The following is a 14147-nucleotide window of genomic DNA, read 5'->3' on the forward strand; positions in this document are numbered from 1 at the left end:
TGAATCTGTTAACCAGCACCAACCAAAACATCAGCCACACTTAAATATCTTCCCACAACCTCATAGATATCCCTTCCTTGTTCTCTAGCCTTTTCTCCATCGCTAAACTTAAGACTGATTTACTCTTATTTCCAATACTTTTTAGTAAGCAGTTGGCTTTTTCTGTTCCCATCTGTTGAAGCTGCCCTTTGAGGTTGTCAGCAGTCTTTTTGTGACACTTTTAAAACCTTATTAGTGCCTGCAGCTATGTTCCCTTGCCTTCATTGTGGTCCACTCCTCCCAGCTTGACTCTTATCTTGGTTTGCTGTGTGTTCTCTTTAGCTGAACTTTCCCAGCCTCCTTTATAGGTTCTTTGCTCCCCATCTGGGGATTTATTATGAGCATTTTTCTTACTCTGTTTGCCTGGGGCATCATCTACTTCCACAGGTTCAAATAACACTTATTGACAAAGTAGTTCCAAACCTTAGCATAGAAACCCAGACTGTTCAGACACGTATCTCTAACCATCCTGATTTCCCATCTGGGTGTCACACAGTCATGTCAGTTTAAATGTCTTAAAAGTAGAAGCTTGTGCTTCTTTTACCCTCTTTCCTACTCTTTTTGGAAATCCATGTCCGGGTGAATGGCACCACTATCTGATCTTTGACTGCCAGGAACCGGGGACATTTGTCCCCCATTACTTCCACAATCCAATTTATCATCAAATCCTGTCTATTTGACTTACTAAATATTTATTGACTCCATCTCTTCCTTTGCATCTTTGTTGCCTCTGTCTTAGTTTAGATGCCGTTTCCTGGATCACTGGGGCCTCTTAACCAGTTTCCTTTCATTGTGTCACTTGTTCTCACACAACTGCCAAAGTAATCCTCCAGAAACGCAAAATTCATATTGTTTTCCATTGCCTACAGGATAGAGTTAAAACCCCTGAGCTTGACGTACTGCTCACTCATTATCTGGCTGCCTCCCTTTCCCTCCCCTCTACACCCCACCCTGTGTTCCAGGCAGAATGTTACCATTCTCTACAATGCATTTATCTTTTGTGATTCTGTGCCCTTCACTTACTGTTCCCATGGTGCTTACACCCATTTACATTTGGCCCAGTAAACTCCTTCGTATTCTTCAAGGTGAGCTCAGATGTCATTGGGAAACATTCTTCTCTCATTAAGTCACTTACTATTGAATTGTCCATGCATGTAGCCTAACTCTTAGTCTTTTCCTAGTGTAGTTATTTAAGTCCTCTGCTTTGCACTGTGGGAGCCAAGTTTTACACAGCTCTGTATCCTGAGCAGCTATCAGTAAGCAGAGAACGATTTCTCACTGGGGAATGAATTGTCACAAAACCCAAAAGTACAGAATTAAAATCAAGATTTCATGGGGAAAGTTAGTAATGGCTGGATATTCTGTGTTTATTGATTTGGTGAGTAGGGTCTGTGGCTTGAGAACATATATATTAACACTTGTGCTAGGGTTTTCTTGCATAATTTTAGAGTTAGGTTTTAAAGATGATGCTACAAGAGAAAAAGAGTGAAGCACAGTTTTAAATTATGAAGGGCTGGAAGTATTCCGGGTTCCTAAACAAGTGCACAAAGCACTGGAGACCTCTATCAGGCTGAAGGAAGGCAGTGATGCAGGCAAAGTGGGGAGAGGGCCCCAGATGGGGTTGTCCCTTCCCGGGGCATGATGGGTAACTGTGTGCTATTTCCTCCATACGCCTTGGCTTGCCCTGGTAGAAGTCATGTTCAACCATATAAAACACTTTTTTAAAATAAGAACCTTGTATTGACATGTTTGCTGTTTATGTGGTTTTAGTAGGGCCTCTTGGATAGTGGGAGCCCTTTTAAGGGAAAGGAAGAAAAAATGGAAATTATGGAGGGTGGATTAGGGTTTGGAAACAGTTTTTCTTCTACAACTTGAAGGGAAAATAGATAAAATGGAATTGGTAGGAGATTACTATACGTTAATGCTTAGTTTTTAAAAATAAAGTTAAACACAATGATACAGGCAACCATTTCTAGGGGAAAGCATAGATGAATTTTTGTGACCATTAAAATTCTATGTATAATAGTAACTAAGGTTCATTAGCATTTTGCACCCACTTGTAGCTGTGGTGGTGATTCTCCTGTGTTCTTCATGACCTTGCAGTCGTATAGGCAGACTGTCTACTGATACCTTTGTTTTACAGACTTAGCTAATGGCAACCAGGGGATATATCCAGACTGAGTAAGAATTTAATATTCTTTCTGATTGGGAAGAGTAGATAATTTCTTGACAATAGCTTCTTTATTGTTGGAAACATCATTTTTTTTAAGGAGTGGGAGGGTATGGGGATATTTTTGGATGCCTCGTCTCAGGGCTCGTTTCTTCTGGCCCTTGGACAGCCATAAAGGGCCTCTCTATTCCCTGCTCTCCCCTTAACAGTGTCTCGCCCCTTTTCTTCTCATCCCGGTAGGGCAGTCTGCACAGGGAAAGGCAATGCAATTATTAGTCAGAATCTGACATCTGGCCTCCGTCTACAACTGACTTACTGGGTAACCTGAACAAGAACCTAACTTCTGGCCTCAGGTTCTCCATCTGTGAAAGGCAAGGACTAGAGATACATGAATGCTGAGATCCCTTTGGCTCTAAATTTATTTATTCTACAAAAACCCCATTTTGCTCAGCCACATATAGGGTGTTGCTAGATGCTCACAAGATCTTTGTTTCCGCTTTGTGTCTAATGGGCTTTGTGATTGGTGCTTTTATATCTTCAACCTCTATGTATGGCAAGGGGGTGTCAATTCCACATCAGCAGTAGCATTTGTACATTTAAAATGAGAGATGAATGAGCCTAAACATTGTGAGGCCGTGATGCTTTCCTTGACCCACCCCCTGCCCCAAGGGAGTAGTCCACTTTGCCTTGCCCTTCCTGTACTTCTGCTATAGCCCTTCATCAGATGTGGTATAATTATTTGTTTTTATATCTGTCTTCCCTGCTAGACTGTGAATTCCCTGAGGGCTGGTTTGAGGAAGAACCTCTGAGTGGTAGACCAGTGTCTGGTGCAAAAGAGGAACTTAGCAAATGTTTTCTAGACATGGGGAATGAAAATAATACATCTCCAAGCAAACGCTGAATTACTGTAGTGGTCTGAATGTGTAATTCTAATAGTGATACTTTTGACTTAATTAGTTAAAAAAAAGGATTAGCTTTGCCTAACACTTTTTTAGATAGTTTCGAAACATTAGCTTTTTGACTATAGATTCCCAGCCACCACTTACTTCTTTATCCTCTCCCCTCCCCCCGCCCCACCTGTACCTACTCTCTTTCCGAACCCCGGTAAAAATCTGGGACCATACAGCGTGTTTCTTTCCTAGAGTTTCACAAATTGATAGTACTTTCTAATGTTACCTTTTTAAAGACGTCTTAGGGAAGAAATTTGGCGAATGACTCATGAGCAGTTGTGCAAATTATTCTGGATTTAGAGCCCGAGAGGAGCTAAACTGTGGTAGTGTGTGGTCAGAAGAGAGTTTACACGTAGAAGCTGTAGAACTCGTGCAGTTTTTTTTTTTCTTTTTGCTGACATCGATAGCAATGCTCCCATGAAATGTAGGCTGCTAGAAAATTTTACAGACCAGTTGAATTTGCCCCAATTGAAAGAGTCTTAAAACTCGTCTCCATGTTTGTTCAGGAAGTATAGTCTTGCCTGATGACTGGTAGATGGGAAGATTGGATTCCTGTAAAATTAGTAGAATCAAAAACCAGAGGTTTGTTTTGAGTACTTTCTAGGTTATTTCAGGGTAACATTAGAAAATTATGTGAGCTTTTTTTCTCACTTGACAGAGAGATAATTGCTTCTCAGATGGAGCTGCGAGAACAAAGATGGGAAGACTGAAAGCAGCTGTCTTCCTCGTTGTCTTTCTGCAACACCAGGAGCTTTAACTTCTGCACAGAATTTGGTTTTGTAACTATGAGTATCCCATCAGATTATTGGGCCCTTTGTATCTTATTCAATTCCGTTCTTTGTCCCCAGAAAGCCAGGAGGTGGGATAGTTTTAGAAAGTGAAGACATGATGCCAAGTTTAAGGTAACATTCTACATATACACAAACCTGACATAAACAAAACTAGGAAAAATGTTTCTACCTTAATCCCACCCAACTCCTTTTAATATTTTAAAAATGGTGTTTTGAGATAAACCTCAAATTTCCCTTTTTTGTGGAGTAATGAGACAGTGTCAAAACATAGCTATTTGGGATCTTTCTAAGAGAGATGTAATAGAAATAAATTCATATTGACAGTTTTTTATATTAGGACATGCAGCTGTTTTAACTAAGGTATTTTGCACACTTTAATACATTTAAACTCTTACTGGGAATGAATAATTTCAATGACACTGGACCTGGTTGGTGTAGTTCTTTGCCAGTAACCCGCCGAGTGATCTTATATAAGTTGTTGCACTTCTGTAGGTTCAGCTGACTCATCTGGGAAACAAGGACTTTAAAATAGAGATAATGCAGCATTGGTGGAAAAGTGCCTTTGGTTTTGGAAGGCAGGTTTGCTTACCACCATAACACCAATGCCACTAGCATTGGCTTTGAAGACCAATTTGGTGTGTACATTCTGGCTCTACCACTTATTGGGTATATGAGTTCCGAAACTCATTTAAATTCTCAGGGTTCTCTTTTTAACTATTCATGGTTAAATGGTATTAATGGTTTGGTTTGTTTCCATATCACAGTGCCACAAGACTGTCTATCTTAGTTCCCTTAATGTTTGTTTGGATAATGAGATGGAGATGTCTCATAAGCAGGATCTTTATATTGCAGCCAGCTGCGGAGCGTGAGCAGTAGCATTCAGCTTCGACTGCTATAACAAGATACCATACACTGGGTAGCTTAAACAACAGATATATTTTCTCATAGTTCTGGAGGCTGGAAGTCCAAGGTGAAGGTTGCTACTAGCATGGCCAGTTTTGGGTGAGCGTTCCCTTCCTGGCTTGTNGGTATTAATGGTTTGGTTTGTTTCCATATCACAGTGCCACAAGACTGTCTATCTTAGTTCCCTTAATGTTTGCTTGGATAATGAGATGGAGATGTCTCATAAGCAGAATCTTTATATTGCAGCCAGCTGCGGAGCATGAGCAGTAGCATTCAGCTTCGACTGCTATAACAAGATACCATACACTGGGTAGCTTAAACAACAGATTTATTTTCTCATAGTTCTGGAGGCTGGAAGTCCAAGGTGAAGGTTGCTACTAGCATGGCCAGTTTTGGGTGAGCGTTCCCTTCCTGGCTTGTGGATGGCCACCTTCTCTCCTTGACCTCCCGTGGTGATGTGGGAGAGCAAGGGGAGGGTGAAAGAATGAGTAGGCTCTCTAGTGTCTCTTTTATAAGGGCACTAATTCTACCATGATGGCCTCCACCCTTATGCCCTTGTGATCGCATTTAAATCTAATTTCACAATGGTTCCATCTCCAAACACCATCACATTGAGGTGAGGTACGTAGTGCTTCAACATAGGAACTTCGCAGAGACACAATTCAGTCCTAGAGCAGGGGCGTTAAGAGGGCAGGGCACCCAGAGCTGATGAGAGGTATCTGAGCTGGGTTTAGAGCTAGTGTCAATGTCGGTAATCCAGTGCCGTAGCAGTGGTTCTGGGGCTTCTGGATTCCACAGAGCAACCCATTTCAGAAAGTGACTGGTAGTCAATATTTTTCCAAAAAGTATATTGAAATAAATCTGCCATGTACTGGAGTATTTATTTAAAAATACACTTAACATTTAAAAAGTAAGAAGGACTTAAACTAGAAGATGATACTTTGAATCAAATAAAATTAAATCTACTAAACTTACCAAACTGCCCTATTGTGAACCAGGGAAATCTTGGAGGTAGATAGGGAAGTTTATTTACTTCCCGTATATAGAATGACTTCTTTTTTTAAACTTTTGTATTTGTTCATGTTGATAGAGATTAACCTCTTCAGAGCCAGTTGCTACTGAAATGTATTTTCAGTAAGTTCTCATAAAGCAAACCTTACCCTTTCTGTACCAGCTGGCACAGGTATCATTTAAATATCTAAGGTGATTAAAAAAGACCTATGTTTTTTCATGTGTTTTAGCGGAAGACTTTGCTGTAGGTGAATGTGAACATAAAATACTCACCAGTTAATGTCAGAACTACTTGGTAGGAGAGCACTGTGGTAGGAGTTTGAAGTTGTGAAAATGCGTGCCTGGATCCAGAGTCTGACTGTCTTGACTGTCTTGGTCCTGATTGGTTAATATATCTACACTGGGGGCTGGCAGGGGGACAACAACTGGAATTTAAACTGTGGGAAAGTAAATCATAGAGTTGAGGAAGATTAGTTAGTTGCTGTACGGATTTCTCTGAGCTGAATCTTAAAATTAATGTGTTTTCCTTTAGTGACTTTACATTTATTTACATTGCTTCCAGATATACTTATATTCATATGCAGATGTATGATTACATTAATACCCATCATTTCTCAATGGAGGGTTGACGGAATAATAAAACAGGGTTTTATCAGCTTTGTAACTATGTGATGGAGCCTATAAATCTACATTAAAATGAGCCTTCATTTTTAAATACAATGCAAAATGAATAAGCAAATTATTTTACAAGTGAATCAAAATTGACATTTCATTTTTATATATTGGAAAATGAACCATGTGTTTACAGGGTTTTTCCATATCTGGAAATGTATACATCAGTGTATAGTACTTAATAAATAAAGATGATTAGACCATATATTGTATACATGTACTTCTGGTGTCTATTTGTTGGGTGGAATAAAATGACAAAAATAAAGATGTAGTTCAGGAGAGGCAACAGAAAGCAAGTAAAAATCATACTCACAAAAGCAAAAAATCCTCAGCAATAATAGAATTACAAAAATTACCACAGAATTACAGTTGTGTCATTAAAACTATTCTTTATGTGCGCTTTCTTCATTTGGTGGGCAGAGCAGGCAGCAGGACATGACTTTTTCTTTGACCCATGTGCATTCTCTAGCTGAGGAATGAAGTAACTTGGAACCACGCTGAGCTTTCCTACTGAGCATGCCCTTCTCCAGCAGGGTCCGGCCTGGGTGGCGCTGGGCTTGCTCATTACCTTTTGCAGACTAGATTTCCACCAGCTTTCCACAGCTCTCTAATGACAGGGAACTGCAGACAACAGGCTTGATGTACTTAAAAGGTACGTATGTATTTTTCAAGGGGGAGATTTTTAGGCAATTTCTGTTGCAGCAGTTGGGTTTCATAGTATATGCTTGAATGTTTTGCTTTTGAAGGAAGCCCACCTTTGGGAGTGTCATTAATCAGGGGACTGCAAACTTGGAAAATGCTCATGTAGAGAGTAGACGGAATCTGGGTAAGGACGCTGTTTGAAAGGGGAGTATGTTCAGTTATATTTGAAGTAAGCCCTATGAAAGAATATTTGTATGTGTGTGGTCAAGAGTTTAGTTTAAACCACTTATTTGCATTTTTCTAGGAAAATAATTGAATTTTGTCAGGTTATCTTTAACATAACTGCCTTCTCTGGTTTGCTCTATGAGAATAATGAAACTACTTGCCTTATTTTATATACTCACCCTGCTGTTGATTTATTCAGTAGTATAATACACCATGTGAAAGTTAATTATCCTAAATTACATCGAGGAGTATGTAAGTTAATAGTGTTCAGTGGTGTTTTTTTTAACAGGGTAAAGGAGGACAGATTTGAATTTAATCTCTAAAGTCCTTCATTTTCATGCTAACCTGATTGATCAAAAGAAGTACTGTGGCTAGCAAGAGATTTGAATTCACATATTTTAGCATCTGCAAATTAGTGGCCTTACGTTATAAAAATTATGTATCGTTTTGGCGTTGTTACAGTCTAAGTGTGATATTAGTTGAATAAGGACAGGCCTCAACAAGTTGTTTTACTGAATATTTAATCTGTTGTCACATTGAACAAATGTGAAAATTCACCATGTTGCCCAGATGCTGATACCCAGATTTAGGCAAAATTGCCTTCCAGATTTCTCTTGATGGAATCGACCAGTCTGGCAACATGGTTTTTTTTTTTTCTTTTTTTCTTTATCCAACCTTGCTTGTGTGCTACTTTCTAACGAAATGGAAAACAGTACTGCTGTGATTGGAGGGGGATGACCTTGGCACGTTCCTTCTTCGTGTTGACACTGCAGGGAGTGCCCTCAGACTGCCAAGTAATTACTAGGTCGGGGGGGATGGGGGTGAACGTGGGAAGTTGAGGTTTTCTATTTCTAGGCTCAAGAAAGAATTGTCCATTTAAATGATTGACACCTTGGGTGTGGACATAAATTATTGTAAAGATGATGTTGATGATTTGTACAGCCAGTCATGCATCATACACATTATATGATGTATTGATGACATATAGTTTAATAAAGAAAGTCAGAAAGAAAAGATTTTAAACTTCGACATGTCGTTTGCTTGAATATTTTGGTGTGGAACTTAAGAAGGTTGAGTGCTTGGCGTGTTCTCCAGCAGGATCCTCAACCAAACCACATTTACAAATGTTTGAATTTTGGGAATCTTATCTCCAAAGAAATATATTTAGTTGAAATAAAAACTTGATCTAGCCAGCACCACCTAGAAAGTAATTATTTGAAGCTCTTACTAAGTCAAGAAGTTTCAAGCTAAACTAATGCTCAGAGTAGAAATTAAAAAAAAAAAAAGGTTTTAAGCGTTTCCAAATAGCATGTCTGTAATTCATTGTAGTTAACCGTTAGTTAACCGCTTTTCCCACCTGGGGACAGTTGCTTTGATCACCCCAGGCTTGGATGGTTCCTAAGCTAAGAGTCTACCTTCCTTCTGGCTGATTCAACATTTGGGTTTGCTTACCTAAGCTAGAAGAATCATTGAATTTATAGTCTCATTCTACTCTTTGGAAATGCTGTAAGTATTTAAAATGGCAGAAGATCTAACGACTAAACTTTACTGAGTGAATTGTATTTTCGACGAGATTTAGATCTTTATGCCTGTCGACCGCAGTGTTCCAGAGCTTACAGAGAAGAGGATTTGGAAGTGTGAGATCAGTGTAGGCTCCAGCTTGGTGGCCTTGTCATCGTGTGGGGAGTTGATTGACTTTGACAGGCTTTTGTCTTATGACTTATTAAAATGCAGCGTCTGCAGCCTGTGCATTTATCGTGTGCAGTTAACCTTGGTGGATTTGCCATTAGCCTCTTTGGGAAAAGCCTCCTGAACCACTGTTGTTTTTTAGCTAAAGAATTTCAAGTATGATTCACACAGGAATAGCATTAGACTGGCTGTAGACTACCGCTGGATACCAAGTGTATTTTACGATGGTCTGGGTGAGGACCCTGTGCAGAAGGCAGTTGTGGGATGAGCTCAGAGAAAGTGCATGCCTTCATATGTGTTATGATTAGGAGAGATTGTTGGTGTTGGCTTTGCTCTTTGAATCTGGTCATGATGTCACTGGAAGAAACGCACAATGCATTTTTCTTTTGTTTAGAACATTATATGGTGGTGGTCCAAATAAATGTTCCCAGAATACTAGGAACGTCACAAATTTATCGAGAAGCCACGGGATGCATAAATACGGCATGCTCTAGGAACATGTAGTTACTCATTTGCACAAAATTCCTCTCCCCTCATCGGAGCATAGGAACAGATGCGGGGCAGGGAGAAGGTGTGGACAGGAAACACCACGTCCTTGTGCTTATCAGGCCCATTTTGTTCCTGCTTTTGCCTATACAAAAGAGGAAGAAGCTGCTGACAGATTTGGAATTTTTATGTATGAGCAGCTTAGAAACCATGAATAAGTATCTTCCATTGTGGTTGATTCTCCTTTTAAAAATCTCAATCTATTTCTAAGTGCCCTCCTCCCACTTATCCAGCAGAAAATAGGAATAATCTTTTTGGCCTGGCTGCATATGCATCAGTATTATTGTTAACAAAAGCTACCTTTTCATTTTATTTCCACAGTATAAAAAGGATAAAACATTAGCTAGGTTTCTCGGGAACTGTATGTGCTTTTTTTGTTGTTGTTTTTGTTTTGTTGCTGTTAAATGGAAAGTTGATATACTTACAAGAAGATGTCCAGCGGCTCTCAAAGCTTAGGTGTTGAGGGGAGCATGTATAGGGAAAGGGAAGGGCTTGTGAAGCATGTGTGACAGAGTTCACGGCAGCTGTGGGTTTGGGGTTCTCTCCAAGGAAGCAGACGAACCAAGCTGGGTTCACTCAATGCATTAACTATCTTAATGCATAAGTATTTTTTTCTAATGAAATATTTAAGTGCTTCAGTTTGTACAAACTTCCCAGAGAAAATGTCTTCTCCCCCCTCTGGACCTCATCTACCCAGGGCCATCCACCATTTCCCCGTAATCACTGTTGTTAGTCTTCTGTGCCCGCCCCTCCTTTCTTTTTGCATCTGTAGGGAAATATGTGCACAGATGCCTTTCTTGACCTAATTCTGAAATGGAGTAGCAGGGACTTGCTTTAACAAACGAGATTGTTAGCACTAGTGGAATTGGACATTATTGAAAACTGTGCCTTGATTTTCATTCCCTACCTCCAGTTTATGCAGGGAATCTTACACTTTGATGACCTCTTAAGATTTTTTTGTGTTTCTTATGTACATTGTTAGAATAAAGAATTAATGGTTTATGTCACTAATAGTGACTCAGATAATAGGTTTTTAAAAGTTGAACATCTGGAAATAATGGAACATTTTGACAACCGTGGCTCTTAGGTATGAGGAGTGATAATTGATCCGAGATGATTCTGTGTGTACTACCCATTTCTTAGGGCTTCTTTTCCAGTGCTTGCCTCAGAATGTAATGAGCAGAGCCTAGTAGTGACTGCAAGTGACTGAAACCCCGGGCTCAATGTCTGACCCACAGGGGAGCATGTCATCTCATGTAATGAGAAGTTCAGACGCAGGACCTGGCCGCGTGTGGCATGTGCTCGGGGCTCTGGTCCTCATCTCTGTGGCTCTCCTGCCAGGGCCCCTCCACTGCGTGCCTCCTTTCTGCAGGCTTTCTCCTCTGGAGGGTTTTTCAGGGCGGCAGCAGCATTTCTAGGAGTCATGTAAATAATCCTCAGAGGTGAAAGAGGGGCCTTCTCTTCCTTGTGGCTCTTTTAAGAGGGAGGGATCTTTTCCCAGAAACCTACCAACAGACTTTCTGCATGGCTTCTTAGCATGGGGAGCGGGACTACCATGATTACCCTAGACCAGCCTCCATTGACATGCATGTAGAAGAGGAAAAAGCTGAACAAAAATTTGGGTTCTATTAAAAAGGAGAAAGGGTGGAGGAAATACATGCTCTGAATGTAACCTGATCCTGCTTGGACTTGAACTAGCAAAGGGCTACAGTTCATATCTTTTGTATGTGTGGGTTTAAATGTAAACCAGATGCTAGCTTGTATCTTTATAGATACATTTCTTGTCTCTTATTGGTCCTTTTATCTCTTAAAAAAGTGATAAAATGTTATAAAGGTTAACTAGGGTGGGCAGCATTGGATTTTTTTTCAAACCTCTTGTTTATCTTCCTCATATAGATAATATAAACCAACAGATAGTCTCTTTGGAATTTATTTGTATTTATTTGAATATACGATATAGTATTTTCTAGACCTTCTGACACTTAGGATAAAGAAACGTACTAGGGAGAATGCATTTCTTGCATTCTGCTCTAAGTCACCCTGTCTTTGTTATTCCTTCTCCCTCTGCAGATACTCCTTTTTCTTCTTTCCTCCTCCTCCCTGTCCCTCCGCCCCTTCTTTTATGTGAGGGATGTACAGCCAGACCTTGGTAGTCGGTCATATAAATTTGACTTCTTCAGAACTCGTCAAACCTGGTACTCTTCTCATTTTGGTGAGAAAATGTGTTTCAGCACTTGGTGCTTGCTTGCTACGTGTCACACTTGCTAGAACTTGGATGAGTCACGACGCCACCCCACAGAGAATATGCTTCGTCAATTGTCACTTTCTTGCCACTTGTCGGAATGAATTAACCACGGGTGCCAAGGTACTGCAGTATTTGAGGAGCATCACTCTCACTATGTTCCAAGGAGAGTCAGGTGGCTGCTGAATCGTTCCTATATTTTGGTTGCTGTATTTGTTTTTTGTTTTTTTTGTTTCCCACATGTAATGCTTTAAGGGAAGGTGGTGAGGTATTAAAAGACCTTCTCTTGGACTACAGGCCATTCGGAGAGATGAACTGAAGCAAATGATCTCAGCAGAGGACAGGAGCCGGGCAGCTGGTGGCAGCACCCACTGTCCCCTGATCCCTTTGCAGGGACTTTGTTAACAGGGAGGGCTCAGAGTCGGCCCTGGTTCTCCCAAGGCTTTCAGGAAACATCTGGACCCAATAATGAGCGTGAACTCCCTTGCTTGGAGTTATTTGTGTGAGTGTGTAGACTCGTGTGACCGTTTGCTTTGTTTTATTTGCTGTGGTGCTCTGATGAAGGGCCAGTGTTTTCAGGAGCATGATGTGACAGGGTAGGAAGGTTAGGCTAGACAGTGCTTAGAGTTTACCTTATTTTTAAGCATTAGAAAAAGAATTGCTTCACATAACACAGCTCCTTACCTGACCATTGCCGATCCTCTGTTGATGATGATTTTCTGCTTGGTTGCATGTTAAATGGTGCATGCTTTTTCTCATGGAGCTGTTACAATAATGAACACTTTTTATCAATCCAGATGGAGCATGCCAATGTGGTAATTGTGTTGAAAACACGTGCTTCTCTAATGGGCTGGCTGTTCATGGCAGTGTTCTTTTTGGTTGATGATAAGTAGAAAGGTCTTTACTTAGTGAGTTATATAACTTACTAATGAGGGATTTTAGGTATTTGTAATTAAAGCTTAGTGGAATGAGCATTGCTAGAGCTTGGGAAACCAGACCTCTGGTTTCATCCTCGCCCGTCCAGTGCTGTGGTCTCAGGCAAATCTCCTAGTCTTTCTGAGCCTCAGTTTCCTCGTTGGTACGATAAAGTTGAGGGTGTCAGAGCAGATGATTTCACAGCATTCATTCAGTAAGTATTTATCTGGTGCCTGTGATGGGCCAGTCCCGATGCTGGGAACACTGCCGTAAAGAAGAGAAAGATGCCAGCCCTCTGGGGCTTTCATTTTAGGGGGAGGGATTGGCCTTCCACGGCAGGAATTTCCATTTCAGTGGATGATGGAGTTTAAAGGCTTATCCATCTTTGAAACTCAGAGAGTTACAAACATGATAATTATGGTGAGTGGATGCGCTTTAATACATGTTTTCTTGACGGTGGTAATTTGTTCAAGAAGCCATTTTATCAACAAAGAAGGTAGTGTTTAGGTTTGAGCTTTGTTGATTTCTTGAAACTATTTTAAGAATGCACTTATTTACATATAATTATACCCATCTTTATTGTTTAGTATCTATGATCTAATTAGCCATTTCTCTTGTTTTTCCGACTGTCTCCAAGGCTCGTCCCACTTTTTATTATTATGTTTACTGAGGTGACATTGGCGAGTAACATAAATTTCAGGTGTACAACTTTACAGTCCAGTGTCTGTACTCTGTTGTGTGCTCACTGGAGTCCTCGACACTGAGGCATTTGAAACGCGGCGGTGATGGAGGAGGGCTGCTCCGAGGCTCCGTGGCCTTGTCTCTGCGTAGGCGCCCTGTCTTTGGTCTCCCTCCGTTAGCTCGGTTTTTATCTCATGGTCAAGTAATAACCTTCAAAATCATTTTCTCTGTGATGGGACAGAGCTGGCTGTACAATAATAATAATACAGTATTCGTGTTGTTCTGTGGTCATATTTACAGGCTGGCGTGAATCTTGTTTGACTTAAGCCAAGGCGGTAGTTGATTCGATTGTTCAGAGACAGTGGAGGAGCTGTGACCTATGAAATACAAGTAAGAACGGATGTATTCGGCTCTGTGGTCTCCATCTAGTGACCTTGGGCAAGCCAGCTTCTGCCCCTCGGCTTATCACCTGCAGCCGTGGGAGGAATCTTGCCTAGTAGGGTGTCTTGAGGAGCAGAAGTTATGTGTACTATGGTCTGACACAGAGCAGTGAATGAAACCACTTATGATTGAGATACAAACATTAATGCTTTTAATATAATAGTCTCATATTTCATTGCTTCTAAAATATTGTGACCAATTCAGCTGATGGGTCTCCAGGCAAATTTTCA

At 40.6% G+C, this 14147-nt stretch overlaps 1 protein-coding gene across 16 annotated transcripts in view; it reads left to right on the forward strand.

Moving 5' to 3' along the window:
• The window catches only part of EPB41L2 (erythrocyte membrane protein band 4.1 like 2), a 202585-nt gene that overhangs the window by 67461 nt on the left and 120977 nt on the right, over positions 1 to 14147 (forward strand). The gene's annotated exons all lie outside the window — the stretch shown is intronic.

Source organism: Sturnira hondurensis, unplaced genomic scaffold (assembly GCF_014824575.4).
Source record: "Sturnira hondurensis isolate 20B ecotype Veracruz unplaced genomic scaffold, ASM1482457v3 Scaffold0004474, whole genome shotgun sequence".
Lineage (NCBI taxonomy): Eukaryota > Metazoa > Chordata > Mammalia > Chiroptera > Phyllostomidae > Sturnira > Sturnira hondurensis.